Source organism: Pteropus medius, unplaced genomic scaffold, assembly GCF_902729225.1.
Source record: "Pteropus medius unplaced genomic scaffold, Ma_sr-lr_union100, whole genome shotgun sequence".
Lineage (NCBI taxonomy): Eukaryota > Metazoa > Chordata > Mammalia > Chiroptera > Pteropodidae > Pteropus > Pteropus medius.
This window is the reverse complement of record NW_024345397.1, coordinates 42,018-63,218: the sequence shown is the minus strand read 5'-3', so window position 1 is coordinate 63,218 and position 21,201 is coordinate 42,018. Positions and strand designations below refer to the sequence as shown.

Sequence of the window (21,201 nt, the reverse complement as noted above, 5' to 3'; positions counted from 1 at the left end):
TGTAGATAGCAAGATGTCATTTTTTATGGATGAGCAATATCCCATTGTATATACATATCACCTCTTCTTTATCCATTCACCCATTGGTGGACACCAAGTTACCTCCATATCTTGGCTATTGTAAATAATGCTGCGATGAATATATGGATTCGCATGTCCATTTCAAGTAGTGTTTTGGTTGTCTTTGGGTAAATATCAGGTCCTTCTTTCTCTCTTGTTATAGCCTATGCTTGAAAGTCTATTTTGTCTGGTATAAGCATTGCTACACCAGTTTTTAATTTTCATTTCCATTTTCATGAAATATCTTTTTCCATCCCTTACGTGTAGTTTGTGTTTGTCTTTCAAGATGAAGTGAGCCTTTTGTAGGCAGAATATGTAAGGGTTTTTGTTTTCTTATCCATTCAGCTACCCTATCTTTTCATTTCACAATTTAATCCATTGAAAATAATTGTTGATAAATATACAGTTTTGCCATTTTATTATTCATATTTTTTGTATTTTTTCTTCTTTTTTCTTAAAGAAGTTTTGTTAACATTTATTGTAATACTGTTTTGGTGCTGAAGAACTCCTTTAGTTTTTTCTTGTCTGGGAAGCTCTTCATCTATCCTTTGATTCTAAATGACAGGTTTGCTGGGTGAAGTAAACTTGGTTGTAGGTTCATGCTTTGAATCTGTCTGAATCATTCCTGCCAATCCCTTCTGACCTCCATAGTTTCTGTTTTGTAATCAGCTGACAGTCTTATGGGCACTCCCTTGTAGGTTAATTAATTGCTTTACTCTTATTGCTTTTAAGATTCACTCTTCGTCTTTAATCTTTGGCATTTTAATCATGTTGTGTCTTGTTGCATGCCTCCTTGAGCTCATCTCGTTTGGAAACTATGATCCTGACTATTATAGAATTTTAAGTGTTTGCATAGCTAAAATGACAGTAGGATATATGTGAATTTTCAATTACCTGAATATCCATGTGCTCTTATTCTCTCCAGTCATCTGGATTGTATATTTAGTTGATTCCAAATCTCATTTCTTCCTTTTATTTCTGTTACATTATATAAAAGGATAAATTACAAATGTACATTTTTCAAAAGCCTATATCCACTCATATTTGGACTCCTTTCTAGGAAAGGAAAAAGCAAATGAATTATTTGCTCTTAACATCATGAGTGACTAAATGAACTACAGGTCTTAATAAACTTAGTCATGTATCAGCATTCATTTTAGAGGAGCATATCAGTTGTCCTGAAAGAAAATCATTTTATTAAGCATGAAGGGGACATAGAGGAAGAGGTGAACAACCATCAAAATACTACAGAGTCCTCACTGTCTGTATGTGTGAGGATTTCTGAAAAGGCCAGTACGCATGCATGTAATATGCTCAATTAAGGTGGATAAAATCATAGACAATTACATTTGAATAGATAGAAAAAAGTTTACAAAGAAATAAAATCCCATGTAGATTTTTGTTAATGTCCCAAGAATTATGCTTTTCATGTGTTTAGGAGATTCTCCTGTCTATATCTAAGGATTCAGAGTGAGTGCTAGACAATGAATGCTGCCTTGGATAGTCCTGGCCATAAGATTCAGTGGGTGTGAATAATAGGAGGCTGCTATCTCTCTAGCATCTAGGGCTTTTCGATACTATGTAATAGTTAGTCTAAAGTACTGATAAAATTGCTGACCTTGGGTACAGAGATGTGAGTCTGGGTTTGTGATAGATTACTCAACTGCCCTGTCTGCAAATATACATCACTGCTGAGATTTTTATAATATACTTGGAACATACTGTTTGTTTCTGTTTGTTTGTTTGTTTGTTTGCTTTTTATGAAGTTTCATATACATACTGAAAAATCTTTCATTTCATGATTGTACACCTCAGTGAATTTTCACAAACTGTAATCCTTCCCTAAATTAAAAAACAAAGACCAGAACCCAAATACATTACTGTCACCCAGCATTCCAGAAGTCCCCTCAGGACTCTGCCACAAGGGTAACCACTGCCAACCAATCATAAATAAGGAAATCATAATTCTTTTTGTGTCAGGCTTCATGTATTCTACAGTTTGTGAGATTCTATTTTATTTTGTGTATTTTTAAAAATCTTTCTTCCTTAGGAAGGTATAGCATGTAGTTGTTGAAACAGACTAGAATTTGTTTACACATTATACTCTTACAAGGTTTCAGGTAGTTCACAGCTTTGGGAAATTAAGAATAGTTCGGTGCACACTCTCGTAAATGTCTTTCGGAAAAAATTTGTGTGCATTTCTGTTGCGCATTTCTCTACCAGAAGAATCACTGGGACATAGGGGATGCTTACATTCACCTTTCTGGATACTGACCACACCTAGATGCTCACACCTGCAGGGAAGAGAGTTTGGATGCTCCGCAAACTCACACACAATTGTTATTTTCTGAGTTATTCATTTTGTCCATTCTGAGAGATGTGTGAAAGCACATAGGAAGTTCAAATGCATCTGGTCAGCTCACAGATCCTGTGTTTGTTGAGAACAGAAGGGCAACCTGGTTCATCTCTGCCATTGCTGGGGTTACTGCTTAGCCTCTGACTCAAAACAAAGCAGGATTAAGAAGATATTTTAGTGCTATGTGACAATATTATCACCACAAGCCAGAGAAATGCTCACATCCTGGAAGATACACAACTTATGACAATGGCACACAACACTTAAAGTTCCAGTTGGCCATTAGCCTGGTGTCCAACACCATTTTGGCAACTCTCTTGCAAAGCTAGGTTGAGGAATGCATGAGCAGTACCACAATCAGACTTTGAAAGTTCACCTGTATCCTCCTGGTGCCCCCAGAGGAGCAGTCAGCAGGGCAGATGAGGGAGTCCCAGCTAATGCCAAGTGACGGTCATGTTCATTGGACATAGAAAGGTTTCTTTCTTAATTTTCTTCTTAATTGGTCTAGTTCAAATATGTAAACCTGATCATGTGCATTATAGAGGTTGGTTACAGTTTCTGTGGAGGAACTGGAAGGATAAGATAGTTTCTTGCCAATCGATGCCTGATTCGAGGCACTTAGATATGGGAGCATCGGGTTCTAAACTGTTGACAGGGAACCTTTAATTCAGCAGCAATTTTCCCTCTGTGATGACAAATTTTGTAACTGCCAATCAAGACAGACTCGAGAGATACATCCTCCCTGATAAACTCATGCCTTCTGGCATGTGTAAGTGTCCTCTGCTCTTGCTTATAGTTGTCCTAGTCTTGACCACTGTTTTCCATTTGGTTTTCTAATGCCAACAGGAGAACAAAAAACCTGTGCAAACAGGACACTGCATGATCTGATCTTCATGGGGCCATGAGGACAGTTTCCCAACCACCCCCCCTCCACTCCCAGAGAAAACTACCTATGTGTTTCACGTTTGCATCCCATCCCCTGGAGACCTGCCAACTTCCTCCTGGGTGCACTGCCCACTGCGTGTGGTGACTCCCCTGGCAACTCTCCCCACTTCCGCAGGCCTCATAGATGAGGAAGGCACACAGACTCTCAAGCATGCCTAGATTCTTCGGAAGGTTGCCCAGTCTTTGGGGGTCCAGACAGCCTTAGAAAAGTAAGAAATGGAATTCCCAAATGGTTGCTTAAAACACACACAGGATGAACCAGAAAACAAACTAACCACCTCTACCCAACCTGAGGAGGAAAAGCAGTTGAAAACTGTGTCTAAGGGCTGGTTAGAATCCTGGCTGTACCTTTTACCACCTGTATGACCTTAGGTATGTCACTTCACTTCCTCTGTGTTTCAATTTACTAACCTGTAAAATGGGATAATAAACAGAACCCACCACTCTGAGATTTTTTTTTTAAGATTAAATATGTTAATGGATGTAAACCTCTTAGCATGTCTATAACATGACAGAATTTTCAGAAAATGCTCTAATTCTGTATTAGAGGTTGCTGTTATTATTAGGGAGCTCATTGGGTTAGAAACTAGGAGGCATTATTTCATTTCTGAGCACTGTTGTACTGTAGTGATCTGTGTGTTCTGGCATCTTGCAGGGCGGTTCTGAACCAAAGTGAAAAGGTGGACGATACTCCAAGCAAATAGCATCCAGAGAAAAGTGAAGGTAGCCATACTTATGTCTGATGATAATGTAATGAGATTTTTATATATATAAAATATATATATATAAGAATATATATAAGAATATATATAAGAATATATTATATATATATATATAGAGAGAGATTACCATCTTCTTTTCCCTGGCTACCTTAAGAATTCTTTCTTTGTCGTTCATTTTTGACAGTTTTCTATAATGTACCTTGGAGAAGGCCCTTTTGGGTTGAGATGATTAAATGTTCTGTTTGTTTCTTGGATTCAAGGATCCAGTTCTTTCCATCAGTTTGGGAAGTTCTCATTATTTGTTTGAATAGGCTCACTGTTCCCTTCTCCCTCTCCTCTCCTTCTGGCATACCCATCATTCTTGTATTGCTCTTTATGATGGAGTCAGGTAGTTCTTATAGAGTTCTGTTACTTTTTTTTTTCCACTCTCCAGTCTCCCTCTTCTTCCACCTGTGTCATTGCCCGATTTCTGTCTTTGATATTACTAATTCTTTCCTCTATCTGGTCAGTGCTATTTCCTAAGCTCCCTATTTCATTCTTCATCTCTTTTACTGAGTTCTTCAGCTCCAGAATTTCTACTTGGTACTTTCCTAAAGTTTCAGTTTCGATGGTAAAGCATTTCTTTTGTTCGTTGACTTTATTCCTGAGTCCTTTAAACTGACTACTAGGTTTTCTTGCATCTCATTGAGTTTTTTTAGAACTGCAGTCTTAAATTGTCTGTCATTAAAATAACATATCCCCATGCCTTAAGTTTATTTTCTGGAGATTTTTCATTTTCTTTCTGAGCTGCTTTGTTACCCTGGTTGTTCTTGGGCTTTGATGGATTATTTCTCTGCCTAAGCATTTATGGGAATGAACTCTGCTTTAAAAATATATATATATCATTAAGAGTGATGCTTATTTAGCAGGTTGCTGAGAAGAGGTTTTTTTTTTTCTTCTGATTTTTGTTTTACAGTAGGTGGCACTTGAAGGGAGCACAAGCCTCCTGCACTGCCCAAGCCTCCCAGATCTCTGCCGATTTGCAAAAAATGCCCTGTGTTCCCTTGGAAGGTGGCTGTCTCCTCTGTGACCAGATTGCCTCAGTCTCAGGGTTCCATCTGCGTGGGAGAATGTGGTGGGTGGTGGGGCTCCAAGCCCTGAAGTCTTGGCACTGCCCTAGTGGCCAGACGCACTGCTCCACTGCCTAAGGTGTCCCAGGTGCCCTCACTGGGATCAGCTTTCAATGAGTGCCCACAACATGGGTTGGGAGAGGCCACTGGTGTGTTTTGGGCTGCTCTGCTCTCAGTAATGACAACCGCCAGACATCAGCTGCCTCGCCTCTCTGTCTCCTCCCCTGTCACTGGAATTAGCACAGCATGTGTCTGCCACTCAGGAGTTGTCTCTTTAGTTTTTGGGGGTGTGGCTACTCTGCTTCGTAGCCCAACACTTGCTGCTACAGTTACTTCCGTGGCCCACTGCTACCTCTGGGAGGGTGTGGGGGAGGCGAGCTCTGAAAAAATAGTGGGGAGGCGACCAGGCTCCATGATTTTGTTTTCTGCCTGGTAGTGATAGCTGCTAGGACACAGCTGTCGCCCCTCTGTATTCCATCTCCGCCCTGATCAGTGGGCTCAGTGGTATATGCTGATCTCTCAAGCAGGAATGCTCGGTGCTTCAGAGAGTACACACAGCAACCTGATTCTTCTCCTCTCCTCGAATCCCGCAGTGAGCTCCTGGTTGTTTCCACAATACCATCTGCCATCTTCTACCTTCCCTCTTCCCATTTGCCCTGATTCACCCACCTTCAGATCTTTCAATGTGCGGACCTCTCAGAAGCGTTTGTGTGTTAGGCTGAAAATCCTTTGTTGAATTATAGCTGTTCAACTTGTAATTTCAAGGGGACCCCTCATGCTGCCATGTTTCTGATGTCACCTCAAGCTTTTTCCACTTCTGAGAGCTTGTCTTCATTTTGCTAAAGTTCATAGATGGCACAAAAAAGAACATTATAGGGTTTTCATCTCAAATCCAGCTTATCTTTAGTATTATCTTTAGTATGTTTGAAAAAATTCTTCAAGTCTTTTCCAAGAGCCTATAGTTGTATTATGACTCATGCCTGTTTGGATGATGCTGGAATACTTTTCGCAAAAGCATTAGATTTCTGACTATTTTTTTTCATACTTGTTCTGTTTGAAAAAAAAATCTGCTTTTATGCATTCGGCTTTTTTTTTTTAAAGTATATTTTCCAGCTATGCTTTGCTACCTTCTGTATCTCAGCAATTTTTTTTCATAATTTTCCATTTCTCTGAGATTTATATCCTATATCAGCAAGGTTTTACCCATCGAAAATCTACATCGTGACTGTGTGTTTAGCATGCATTGGTACTAGCCATATTCCTCCTCCCAGAATCTAGAGTTGCACTATTCATTGAAACTCTTCACTAGCTGATTAGTTCTCGGGCCATCCCTATGAATCAAGTGTTGCTTCCTAAGGCTCCAAGTCAGTCATGATTCCCATGGCCTGCACGGTGGTAGTGGTGGTGGTTTCTATTAGTCTTTCACAACCCCCAAAAGAAATCCTATTTGTTTTTGAGGCTTTCTTTTTTGTCTCTCAACAAGATGCGCCAAGCCCAAGACCTTCAATCCACTGTGTCATTATTTTCATGAGCCCTAGACAGAGACAGCATTTATTTGTTTGTTTGTTTGTTTGTTTGTTTGTTGACTTTGGAACCAAGTAAATATATTATAAAACAAATTATTATTATTTTTTTTTGGCCAGAGATGGTATTTAGAAACCATATTTAAGGCTAATTCTACTTGGTTGCCATTATATCTGAGTCTTTTAGTGGACAGAATTAAGATATATAAATTTTTAAGAAGAAAAAATTCTTTCTATTGTAAAATTATGTTCAATTCAAACTAAAAGTTTTTTTTTTATCCAACTGCAATTTTAACTGTTTCTCCCAGATTGAAAACTCAACAACATTAACATACTTATTTGCTTATTCTATGATATATACAATTTTTAAAATAACATTACTAGTATCATTATTAGCTATAAGCCTACTGAAAAAAAGTTTAAGATTTCTTTTAAGCCCTATTTGTCTCTATAACTTATTGTATTGAGTATATGTAGTTAAAGTACTGCATGTTAAAGTTTTTTGATATAACAATGGTTAGACCATCAACCATTCGTTATGGTTATAAGATTATATCACTAACTTGGAAAGCTTATACATTTCGCCTTGGTTTCTTTTTTGTGGAATTATTTTTGTGTTTTTGACATAGCTTTATTTTTGAATATGTGAACTACTACATGATTTCAAATTCAAAGTTATTCAACCAGGTTTATTCAGAGAACATCTGAATAAATTTCTGTTCCAATCCCCATTCTAGTCTCTCTCATCTTAGATAATTTTTTTTAATTCTTTTTTTTATTTTGGGTTTGTTTTCCAATGATTTCTTTTGTAAAATATAATGGTTGTATGTTCATATTTATTCCATTTCTTACAAAATGTAATCATTATATATATATATAATGTAATCATTATTTATATATATAATGTAATCATTATATATATATATAATCATTATATATATATATATATATATATATATATATATATATATATATATATATATATATATATATAATGGCACCTTGCTTCTTTAATTTGACAAATGAATTCCTGCAGATCACTCTATATCATCAGAGCATAGAGATTATTCTTACTTTTTGGCTGTTTAGTATTCCATTGTGGATGTATCCTAGTTTATTCAACCAACTAGGTGTGCATGCATGTATATACATATTGTAACTTCGAACTACATCTTTGTATGTTTAGCCAGTATCCTTAGGATAGACTCCTAGGATTCATTTAAAAATATATATTGCTGCTTCTTGTACTATAGAGATGATCATTTTACACTCCCACGAGTAATCTATGAGAATGTCTGCTTCTTCACTACCTTGTCAAAAAAAAAAAAGTACACTGTAAAATTTTTGATGTTTTTTTCAATATGATAGGTGAGAAATGGTATCTTGGTGTCATTTTAATGTATATTTCCCTTCTTAGTGAGGTTAAACATTCTTTCAAAAGTTTTAAAGCTATTTTTCACCTTTCCAGTGACATGTTAGTTATCTGATGCCACGTAATCAATTGCCCCAAAACTTAGCAGCTTCAAGCAACACATTTATTATCTCACAGCTTCTGTGGATCAGTAGTTTGGGCACAGCTTAGCTGGATCCTTTACTGCACAGTCTCTCACCAAGTCTCAATCAAAATACCAACTAGACCTGTGGTCTCATCTGAAATCTCAGTGGTAAAGATCTAGTTAGTAGCGCACTTACATTGTCGTTGGCAGGATGCATTTCTTGAGTTCCTCACAAGCTGCTGACCAGAGTCTTCAGTTCCTTGCCAGATGGACCACTCCAGATGGCAACAGTTAAGGGTGGTGTTTGGGCTTATGTGACTATTTGCTGGGTATTTAACCCCCAAATGTCACACATCCCATCTGGGAGGAGATTGGCTCTCTTAAGCACAAATGTCTAATAAGTCCTGGATTTTTGTTTGGTTCTGCTCATAAGAGTTCTTGATTTTTGGCCATTCTAGACATCTCTATCTACAAGAGTCAGATTGAGTCCCTCTATCTGCTCTTTTCTCTCTACTAGGAATTCAAGAACTTACCAGTAAGACTAGCACTAGAGATTGACTTAAGTTGTTTTGAAGATTGCTGCAGTCTCCACTATTCTGAGTCGGCTGTGATTGTGTCCCATGACAATGGAGATGTCTCTGCTGGGAGTTACCATTACCATTATCCATAATAAGAGAGCTGCAAAACAGGTGGGGAAGGGGGGTGGTGCTTTTAAAAGAAGGGGAAGTAGAGGAGATGTGAGCCTTAGACGAGGTTAGGTAAGGATCTACAGAGGACACTCATTCTTACAGGAGAACCAAGTGGCATAAGGAATGGAAGCAGGAAGGAAGAAAAAAAGGGTTCATTCTAAAGGAAGTAGTGTAAATTTCTAGCTGTTTTTCAAAGACAACACCAAGGAATTGTTTTGGAAGTAGGATTGGGAGAAAATTGGAACTTAAGGGTTGTAAAGACATTAGTTCTTGCTGAAATGTAGCAACAAGCATATCCCAAATACTCCATGTTCCCTCTACTCTTTCCTCACAGCATTTTAAAGCTCTAGCTGAAGGCAAGAAAGCATTCACCCCTCCATCCAACTCCACCTCTCAAGTTGGAGATGCAGAGACATTAACCTTCAGCTGAGACACCTCCCAGGTCACTCTGTTTCAAGGCTCAACTGGCTCTTCTACTCCAGCTGAGAAGGAGAGATAGTTATCAGCCACCTGTCATCCTTGCCTTGACTCAGGGACAGTGCACGTCCTACTACCTTCTGTGCCAGAAAGTACTGCACATGTTCATTAAATGCTTTCTGCTTGTCTCAGATTTCCCTCCCATAGGAATTATGTATTCTACCCACTGTGGGGATTTGAGGTAGAAGAATTGGAATTTCTGGGATCCCAGGATGCTTAGTGTTAGGAGGAAAGTTTAAAAGATGTTTTTGAGATAGCAATGGAATTCTTTTTCTTTCTTTCTTAAAGTTAGTTGGCAAAGATTTTATAAATAAAATTCTCTTATATTTCAGGTTATCCTGCTGCTCTATAATATGAAAGAGAAAAGGCAGACTGAGCATAAGGCAGAGAGAAGGAACTTGGCCTTGTAATAGACATTAAGTGATTAGCAATTTAAGTAAATCAACTTTGTGAAGTAAAATCAAATACCAGTCCTCCAAGGTTGGCAGTAGAGGGAATCATTGTTCACCTGGAACTTATTTTTTTCTGAGGGTCTCTCACCAACTAATGCTGCCTGCCATACAGGCTACCTGCCTATCTAGCTCCCGACTTGCCTGGTTGTGGCCAGGGAGTCTAGCTATTGCAGTAATCCAGGCAAGAGATAATTGTGCCTTGGATTAGGATGGGAGTGGTGGTAGTAGTAATCATGGACAGATTCGGGGAATATTTTAAGATTATAGCAGCCAAGTTCCAGTCAGGAAGTCAGAAACCATGCTAGTTACTTCAAACAAAGGGTGTTAATAATGGTAAATTAGTTACAAAAGAGTTGAAAGGGCTGAAGAAACGAAAGGGAGAATGGAGGGTGCTGAAGGAATGGAGGGTTAAAGGTGTGGTATCCACTGAGGGTGCGGGAAGCAGAAGAGGTACTACGGTGGTCTTGCATGGCCGAGGAGGTGCCACACAGGCTCTATGCAGACCCTCACCCCCACTACTACAGCACTGAGAGCCATGGCCGCTGCTTCCTTTCACCCACCTTCTCATATCTTGCTGGTGCCTCCCATCAGCAGAAATTAACAGCTGGCGAGGGAATCTTCAAAATCCAGCAGGATAACACAGAGTATAGAAGGGAGGGTATGGGGCTCAGAGACAGACCACAGATAGCTAACCAGTACAAGTAGAACCAATAAAACTTGGTGAGAGATTAGGTGTTAGGGATGGAAAGAAAAAGATCAAGGATGGCTCCCAGGTTTTTTTGGCTTGAGAGACTGAATGGATAATGAAGCTAAGTACTGACATGGGGTGAAAGTGGAGCAAGAATTGATTGGAGGGAAACATTACATTAAAATGGTACACTGTCAGTCTAATATATACACGATAAACACATAGATGGAAGAGGATTCATTTCTTACAGACTCTTAAACCAACTATGATGTTCACATTATGCTTGAACTTGAGGAATAGGAACATTTGTGCTCTACTCTCAAATGGATTTCCCTAATGCTCACATTTAATTCACAGGGAAAAAAGGCCAAATGTGATACAAACTCAAATTCTCCATTAGGTTTTCAGGGAACAATTAGACTGACTTCTATGGCTAGAGCTGAGACTCAGCACTAATAAATACAGTAGATTCTTATTACTCACTGTAGTTATGTTCTATAAAGTCACCAAGAACATTGAATTAACACTGAACCACTGCTCCTAAAGGACATACAAGATTAAGTTTCTTTGTGTTTCTGGTCACAACACTTTCATCAATCAGCCATTGATTCATTGAACTCACAGCCACTGGCACTATAAATCATGCTACAGTGAGAAATATCTAACACACTTTCTGAATAAGGCACATTGCAACCCTGTTACACTTAGGAACACTAGACAGCACCTCAGCACTATGCTTGGGGGCCATTTTATACAGTGAAATCACCACCAACAAGCAAAACCCATGACATTACATAAACCCTGGAAATGGCAGTTGTTTATAGTGTGAGAACTGAAGCCAGAGGCAGAATGTCACCTTATTCAGCCTTGGCTGGGAAGGTAGCTGTTGGGCGATTCTAATTTTTACTACTCTGAGCATGTTTGCAAATGATAGCAAAAACACTATATATATATATATATATATATATATATATATATATATATATATATATATATATATATATAACCATTAATTGCCACAAAATGTAAGATATAATAATTATATTACTAAGTATGAATGTTCAACGTGGGCTTTTAGACTTTCCATTTGGCTACTCTCCCCCTACCTCAAAGTTCTCATTTTCCATAATTCCCCACTGTAAACTGCAGAAACAATCTGCTTGCCATGCTGTACATGACTCATGGGCCCCTCTGCTAACTAAACCTTTATTCTGGCTCTTTCCTTTGCTTGAAGTGTCCTTCACCTCACCTGATACTATGTTCTCAACACTTCTAAATAAACAAATATTAAACACAAGTATGTACATCTTCATTCCTTCCTTTAACCTTATTTACTAAAGTGATAATATAGGAATGAAAAATGATATAAACCAGCAAGGACAGAGAGTAAGAAAGCCAGTGACTATAGACTAGATAGCAACACAATTTTGGAAGATGGCCAAGTGGTCACTGATTTAGTCCGGGAGTGAGGGGAAAGCCTGCAATTTGACTGCCTGTGGAGAAGAGGAACAGAGAAACTAATAAGAAGTAAGCCATTTGACACTGCAGAACCCTGGAGAGGATCAGGAATTAAAAGTGCCAGATATTTCTGATGGCATGTGTGCAAGGTAGGGCTGAAAACAGGCGGATTGGTTGATGGGTTGTAGAAAGATTGAAACTTCCCCACCCATGCTGTTCACCTCCTTACCCCAACAGAAGAGAGTCATCTTTGAATTGAGGAAGCTCTGAACATGAGAATACCAAGCAAATATGAGAGGAATAAGGGGCCATATTTCAATTAAGAGGATAAAATAAAGGAATGAGCAGTGAGACCCTCAGCCCTCTTCCAGGCTTATACTTCCAAAGCAGAATAGTGGAAGAGCCTTCTCTTGGGGAACTGATCCATCAAAGAGAAAATACTTAACGATACTGACAGCCTTTAAGCAGTTTCCAATCTATCCATCAATTTCCAATCAGATTTCTGGTATCTCATCCATGTGCGTGTGTGTGTGTGTATGTGTGCGTGTGTGTGTGCATGTTTGCAACTCTCATTCTTAAATATGAATGTAGAGATCAGCAGACAATCAAAGCCAGGAAAACAGAGACTAAAACCAACAGAACAAATCAGAGAAACAAAACAGGTAAGATTTTTTTTTAATTTAAACGATAATATTCATAGAGCAGTAGTTATCACATTTGTTTGCACATTAGAATCAACTGAAGATTTTTTTTATTCCCATCCCCACTACTTCTTCCCCTTTGGCAACTATCACCTTCTTCTCTATATCTATGGGTCTTTTTCTGTTTTTGTTTGTTTGTTTGTTTGTTTATGTATTCCACATATAAGTGAAATCATACAGTATTTGTCTTTCTCTGACTTATTTCAATTATAATACTTCCTAGGTACATCCATGTTGTCACCTATGGTAAGATTTTATTCTTTTCTTTTTTATGGCCAAGTAATATTCCATTGTATATATTTACCATTTATTCTTTAACATTTATTATGGGCATATAGGTTCCTTCCATAGCTTAGGTGTTACTAGTAATGCTGCAGTGAACATAGGAGTACAGATATCTTTTTAAATTAATGTTTTTGTTTTCTTTGGATAAATATCCAGAAGTGGAATTGTGGGATCATATGGTAGCTCTATTTTTAATTTTGGGGAGGAATCTCCATACTATTTTCCATAGTGGCTACACTAATTTGTAATCCTGCTGACACTGTATAAGGGTTCCCTTTTCTTCACATCCTCGTCAGCACTTGTTTGTTGATTTTTGATGATAGCCATTCTGACAGCTATGAGGTGACATCTCATTGTAGTTTTAATTTGCATTTTTCTGATTAGTGGTATTGAGTATCTTTTTACATCTGTAAAAAGATGTAAAAGATGTTGGCCATCTGTATGTCTTCTTTGGAGAAATGTATATTCAGGTTCTCTACCCATTTTTTAATTGAAGTGTTTGTTTGTTTGTTTTGGTGTTGCGTTGCATGGGTTCTTTATATATTTTGGATAGTAATCTTTTTTCAGATGTATCATTTGCAAATATCTTCACTCATTCAGTAGGTTGTCTTTTGTTTTGTTGATGGTTCAACTGACTAATTAATTAAATCACAATCTCTGAAGGTAGGATACAGCAATTTGTATTTTTTTAAACTCCTCAGATTATTTCAATATGCAGACAAATTTGTTACAGAGAGATGAGAAGATTCACATCCATGAAATAAGACTAGGAATTTTACAAAAGGAATAAGCAATATAGCAAGAAGATTTAACAATTATAAACATTTACACACCTAATAACAGACCCTCAGAAAATATGAAGTAAATGTTGACAGAATTGAAGGGAGAAATAGACACAGTTCTACAATAATAGCTGGACGCTTCAGTATTCTACTCTCAATAATGGTTAGAACTACCAGACACAGGTAAGGAAATAGAAGACCTGAACAACCGCCCCCCGCCCCCACCACACACACACACACAACTAAATCTAACAGACATATACAAAACATTCCACCCAACAACAACAGGATACACATTTTTCTCAAGTGTACATTGGATGTTTCCCAAGATAGAACATATGTTAGGTCACAAATTAAGTCTCCGTAAATTTAAAAAGATAGTTGTCATACAAAGTATTTCCTCAGATGACAAGGGATGAAATTAGAAATCAACAGAAAGAAAACTTAAAAGCCACAAATTTGTGGAAATTAAACAATATACTCTTAATGGGTCAAAGAAGAAATCACAAGAGAAATTAGAAAATACTCAGAGATAAATAAAAACAAAAAAACACAACATGCCAAAACTTATGGAATGCAGCAAAAGCAGTGCTCAGAGGGAAATGTATAGCCATAAATGGGTACATTAAGAAAAAAGAGAAAGATTTCAAACAATCTAACTTTACAACCCTAAGACCTGGAAAAAGAAAAACAAACTAAACCAAAAGCTAGCAGAAAGAATGAAATAATAAAGCTTAAAGCAGATGTAAATAAAATAGATGACAGAAAAAAACAATAGAGATCATTGACAAAACCAAAGGTTGGTTCTTCAAAAAGAGTAACCAAATTGAAAAGCCTGTAGCCAAATTGTTTAAGATAAAAGAAGACTCAAATAACTAAAATCAGAAATAAAAGTGGGGATATTACTATCCATTCTACAGAAATAAAAAGAATTAGAGAATCTACGTCCATGCTACCCTGAACGTGTCCCATCTCATCTGATCTCGGAAGCTAAGCAGGGTCAGGCCTGGTTAGTACTTGGATGGAAGACCACTTAGGAATACTAGGTGCTGTAGGCATTAAAAAAAAAAAAAAGAATTAGAGAATTGTCTGAAATTGTAGACAACAACTTAGATGACCTAGATGAAACAGAGAAATTCCTAGAAACACAAAACTTACCACGACTGATGAAGTGGAACATTTGACATACATGTAACTAGTAAGGAGATGAAATCAGTAATCAAAATTTAAAAATCAAAGTAAAATAAACACAAAATGATATTCACCATTTAACTGCTTTTAAATGTACTCTTGTGACGTTAAGTCAATTCGCATGGGTGTGTAAACATCACCACCATCACCACTATCCAGCTTCAGTGCCACATCCAATGCAGCTCGGGAGAAATACCTGAGTGGGAAGTGTGTGAGATTAAGAAAGGACACGAGACAGAAAGTTGGGATCAGGAGGTCCACTGTCCATGGTTGGTGGAGTAGTGGTGCAGTTTCATCTTTGCAAGTTGCTGTTATACAAGAACATACAGCTGCCGGCATAAGCAGTTTCCCTTAGGCATAGTAACACAGTTTCTTCTACTTCCCTGAAGCCATATCTGATCAAGACCTTCAGCCTATTTGTCTGCTTGCAGCTACATCTGTACTTCCTTGTTCTCAGAAGGAATTTGCTGAAGCGAGGCAACCCTTGGTTGCCCTTGCAGACTGCAAGGACCTTGTCAGCTTACAGTTCACTCTACACACTTCAGAACCTTTTTGTCATCCCAAACTGAAACTGTACCCGTTAAACAATAACTCCAGCCTCTCCCTCCCCCTCCACCCAGCTCCTAGTAACTTCTGTCTCCCGTCTCTATGAATTTGCCCATTCTAGGTACCATGAAAGTGGAATCAAACAAAATTTATTGTCCTTTCGTATCTGGCTTATTTCACCTGGAATGTTTTCCAGGGTCATCCATGTTGTGTGTGTCAGAATTCCCTTCCTTTTTAAAAGGCTGAATAATATTCCAATGTGTATATGAACTATATTTTCTTTATCCATTCATCTGTTAATGGACATTTGGGTTATTTCCACCTTTTGGCTATTGCAAATAACGCTGCTATTATTATTGGTGTATAAATAACTGTTTGAGTCCCTGTTTTCAATTCTTTTGGGAGTAGACCTATAAGTAAAATTGCTTGGTTCGTTAGCTTTAACTTTTTGAGAAACTGCAATACTGTCTTCCACAGTGGCTACACCATTTTACATACCCACCAGCAAGGTACAAAGCTGAACATTAATTTTTACCAGTTCATAGTAAAGTCTGTTGTGTTTGGAAGAATTCAATAAAACATAGTCAGTCCAGGAAGGAAAATGCAACCAGAGCTGTCTACCCAAATGTTGGACAGCAGTACATTCCAGCTCAAGGTAACAAGCAACCTGCCTATTATTGGAGTGTAAAGATTAAAGATTTACTAAACTGAAGTATATTAAAAATTGGTGTTCTTTCCCAGGAAAAAGAGAACTGTTATGTCGGGGGCATTAGTAATGCTGAAAATTCCACGATCCTCAGAAAGGCCAAAAAGTTTTCAGAATATCAAAAGGACTGGATCAGGGATCCCCTCCCAATACTTTACTATGAAAATTGTCAAATAAAAGAATTTTGGAAGAATTGTACAATGAATCTTTATATACCCACCACCTAACTCCTATAATTAACATTCTGCTACATTTGTTTTATCTCCTATCCACTCCACTATCCATTCATCAATCCATTCTGATTTTTGATACATTTCAAAATAAGTTACAGAGATCAATGCACTTCACCCCTAAACACTAACATGCATATAATTAATTGGAATTCAATATTTATTTATGGTTCTTTTGTCAAGTGAAATTTATACATAGTGAAATTTACAAATCAAATTACCATTTAAATTTTTAAACTAAAACTTTGAGATACAATTCATGTCATAAAGTTCACCCTTGCAAAGTGTACAATTTGGTGGTTTGGGGTATATTTTGCAAAGCCGAGCATTGATCACTATTAATTCCAGAACATTTCATCACTCTCAATAGAAAACCCATCTTCATTAGAAGTCACTTCCTATTCTGCCCTCCCTCCATTCCCTGGAAAACACTAATCTACTGTCTCTATGGATGTGCCCGTTCTGGGTAGTTCATATAAACAGAGTCACACAATATGCGGTCTTTAGGATTTGGCTTTGTAGTGTTTACAAAGTTCATCCATGTTGCAATTTGATGGGCTTTGACTTGCCTAAATAGCAGTGTTTTGTTTGTTGTTGTTGTTTTGTTGTTTTTTTAATCTGCATTTTCCCAGGAAAAAAAAATAAAGTTAACTTTTGTCAAATTCTCTAAGGAGTTTGTGACTCAACAAAGGTAAAAAGAATCTCTGATCTGAGGGACATATATGGAGAATTGGGACACTAATTTAAAAGTCTACTCTTTAACAAACACTAGTAAGGATGGGAGACTTGCCAGAAGAGCAATCTTTTCTCCTAAAGTAAGACCTTCAGTGCAGCTAAGAGGAAAGCTTGCAGGGCTTATAGCCAAAGAACCATTAAGGAAGTGGCTCTAAGGCCTCCAAAGGGAACAGTGGATGAGAAGGTCAACAGAATTGACAGCAGGGCACTCTGGTTCCTAAGTTCTGGAGCCACGAAGGCATTTACAAACAAAATCAGTAGAGGCTGGAACTAAGTTCCACTCAGGAGGCTGGGGCAGCCTTAGCCACTCCCATTGAGGAAAATATTGAACGAGAGAGAAGGGAGGAAAAGACGTAGCTAGAAAACTCACAGCTATGCAAGCCAAGGCAATCTGTCACTTAAAAAGGTATAAATCTGCCTTTGTGATTCCCCAGAAAAAAAATTCTTTTTTAAATCACAGCCATTTGTACCCCCAGTCAGGGCAAAGGGGCTCATTGTGGCTTCACCACGGCCCTGAGTGGGGAGAGTCTGCCAAGTGATATTGACCAAGGTAGACTCAGTTGCTAGTTACATCTGTGATCTCCAGCAGGCACTCCCAAAGTAGAAAACGCCATCCCTGCCACTGGGAAGAGTGTAATTAAAGAAATAATATTTATTTTTAAAACTAAAAGATCTGAAACAAAATGTTAAGACTCGACATGTTGAGTTGAGTGGTGGGTACACAGGTATTTGCTGTATTTTCTCTATTGTGTGATTTAAAGATTTCATTAAGAAACGTATCTGAAAGAATGAAACACATGTAACATTCACTCAGTCAAGTTTATTGAACTTACTGTGTGCTCGGCACCGCCCTAGGCAGTAACATGAGAAAAATTACAAAGCAAGATAACAAGGGAAAATATACTCCACACTCTTATTCATTTGCAATCATTTCCATGTTGCTTTGTAAAGTGTTCTTGGGCCATTTTGGGGCATGTGGTCTCCCTCTTTCCTCATGTCTCCCTAAAGCTTCTGACACTGTCGAATTATGTGCCAATATGACCACCCCCCAAGGAACAGAGGGTGGGACAGGAAGAGTGGCTTCTTGCTGATGGAGCAGTCAGAGGTTTGTCAGAGCTAGGGTGCCATGGCAGGGGAGACATGTTGAGGAGGAACCCATCACCCCAGAGGGCTCAGGGCACTCAGTGAATTTCAGGAAGGCCAGAATTGGGGAAGCCACAGAGAGGGCCCTGGGGATGTGCTCAAAGCATTAACACTAAGAAAATGAAGCACAGCTACATGCGCTCCTGGATACCACCAGACTTCTCACCTCTCTCTTTTCCTCCTGATCTTTGCTAACACCAGGCACTAGCACCACCAGTGGCCAGGCCAAGGGGAAATCTGGTGCCCAGTGAAGAAGTGGAGAAGGTCCAACATATAGCCCATGATGCTCAAGAGTAGGCGGTGACAGAGGCGGCAGAGAAAGGACAGAAGTATGTAGCAAAGGGACTACTTTGTGCTTGGCTAATGTCCCTCAGCCAAAGGTTGGTTTCTGTGCAAAGGGCAGTTTGGTTCTATACAGCTAGCAGGGTCCTAAATTTTCCCTGAGGGAACGAAGCTGCATGGCACGGGAAAGAAATCCAAGCCGTGCAGGGACTGCCTTGGCCTCACACCAGGCATGCCCCCAGGCCTACTGTGCCACACGCTGTGGAGTACTGGCATGGAACACAGAGCAGGCCGAAGCCTACAAGGCTGTGACACGCTTAGATGCAGATGAACTCTGAACACACTGGGCAAAGAGCTCTCTCTGCCTGGACTGGGCATTACATACAGGCCCCCAACTTGAGTTAGAAGCAGAGATTAGATTCAGCTGGCAGCCTTGCCAAGGACATTTGTGCCCCTGAGGGTCAGATCCCAATGAAACCATCATGTGGATGACAGAAAGGGCACCCCAGCCAGGAGGCAAGCAAAAGTGGCAGTGGCATGGCCTCTCCTCACTGGCAACATGGCCAGGCAGAGGAAGCCTTCGAGGAGTAGGAGGGTGCCCAGGGGCCATGACACCCTCTGTTTCGCCCTCAGCTCAAAGCCAGATCTCATCACTGCTCACACTGGACACTCGATAGCTGTAGTCCAGCCCTAGGAGGCAGATGAAATCTGCAAGATCAGAGATGCTCAAGAGTCTCAGTAATCCTCATCCTTGGAAGCTGGGAGACCCCTCTACCCCTGGGGACTCAGAGGCACAAGCACCAGAACTGGGGAGCAGATGACGGTACCTCTGCTGGTGAGGAGGCTGTTGGGCTTTGGGTCCAGAAGGTCTGGCTGGCTGTTTTTCCAAGCTATCTGCCAGTGTGCTGGTTTTCTTGTTGGGTGACAAACGGGGTGGTGCCCAGGACAAGGAGTGTGCCTGATGAGGCAAGGTATATCTTTTTATCGAAGGCACCTTTGAAGACAATGCAGGGGAACACAGAGGGACCTGGATGCACCTCAGGAATCTGGAGTGAAGTCGTTGAGATGAAGGTTGGACGGGAGGGACATGTTCTCCTGTGGCAGGTGCACGCTGTTGAGTTTCAGGTTGTTGGAGTCACTATGGGGCGGACAAAGCCTGGGATACACCTTGGCTCCAGCAGGCAGATTCCTGCTTTCAGGCTTGTTCCAGAACTACCTGTAACCGCAGATTCCCACCTGTCCCCATGCTGCATTTCCTTTCAGCACATCCACTCAACCCTGGAAAGAGTACCCAGAGATTAGACATGGGTCCTGGGAGGGGCCCGAGGAGAAAAATCACGCAACTTTTCTCAGTGTGCCCACTCACTCTGGGCTCTGCCCCACCTTCTCTTCCAGACCAGGATCCTCAGGCAAGAGGTCTTGCAAATGCCCAGCACTGGCTCCGGGACTGAGGTATTGTTCCCAGTGCCTAGTCCTGCCACCTGGGATACACGTGATTACCCATGACCACAACTGGGAGCACTTGCCCTACCCAGCCCTCCTTACTGCCCTGCTGCTCACCCGACCTCATTTCTACTCCCCCTGCCACCCTCTGCCCCCACTGCTTTGGCTCTACCTTTGGTCTTCTCACTCCTGCAGACCAGGTAGGCCACCAAGGAGCTGAACACCACCAGGGTGCCCAAGGCAAGCCACAACAATGCCAAGTAGTGGCACTTCCACCCAGGTGGCCAGGAGTCCTGCAGGTCATCCTTTGGTTAGGTTCCAAGTGGGCAGGGCCCCAACTCTGATATGCCATAGGTACTACTCTGTCCTCTCTGCCTAAGGTGGTTGGGACAGTTCATTCACAAGCCTCACCCGAAGGGCAACAAATCTTCCCATTTCTGTATTGTGATTCCACACCTACCAGAGGCTTTGCTCAGCCAGTTGCTGGCTGTACTCTCCTGGGGTAGGAAGCGAGGCACGGGTGACACCCATGTCATTGGTAGCTACCACGGACAAGTTGTGTGCCAGGCTGTGGAGCTGCAGCTGCACGGTGTGGTTAGTGAGCCAGGGGTAGCTCTGGGCATCCAGCACCAGAAATTCAGAGGTGTTGACAGTCACTGGCCCATACTGATTGATCTAGGTCACAATGGCAGGTGGGACGACACACACCAGGGCAAAAAGGACAACCAGGAGGTCCTGACCCTCAGCTTCCGGGTACTTGGCCCCAATCTGGGCAATCTCCGGCTTAACTGGTACAAAGCAGAAGCCAATATGCTCTCACCACAGCCCCTCATACTCCTTGCCTTTTCTTCCCAGAAGGGACCTATTTGGATATCTGGGTCTACATTATACATGGCATTTTGTAGTGATCAGGAGTATAAACACTAGAGCCAAAATGTCCAGATCTGAATCTGGCTATGCTACCTACCAGATGTATAACCTCTGCCAGATTGCTTAACTTCTCTGTGCCTGTTTTCTCATTTGTAATATGGAGATAACACTAGTAATTGCCTCATAGGATTATTGTGAGGACTGAAGTGAGTTAATATTTGTAAAATGTTTAAGTATTTGTGAAATGTCCTATCAGACCACCTGCCAGGTGGCTGCTGGGGGTCCCTGGAAAGAAACCCTCTCTTCCCAGCC

At 40.1% G+C, this 21,201-nt stretch overlaps 1 long non-coding RNA gene and 1 pseudogene across 1 annotated transcript; one reads left to right on the top strand and one right to left on the bottom strand.

Annotated features, from left to right (window-relative positions):
- Positions 1 to 14,682: 14,682 nt before the first annotated feature.
- LOC120611041 (uncharacterized) lies at positions 14,683 to 14,801 on the top strand (annotated as a pseudogene).
- Positions 14,802 to 17,951: 3,150 nt separating this feature from the next.
- Positions 17,952 to 20,899, bottom strand: LOC120611029 (uncharacterized). Its single transcript, XR_005655061.1, has 2 exons — positions 20,192 to 20,899; positions 17,952 to 19,854 (listed from the first exon to the last, which is right to left on the bottom strand). It is a non-coding gene; the product is annotated as an uncharacterized LOC120611029 (long non-coding RNA).
- Positions 20,900 to 21,201: the final 302 nt, after the last annotated feature.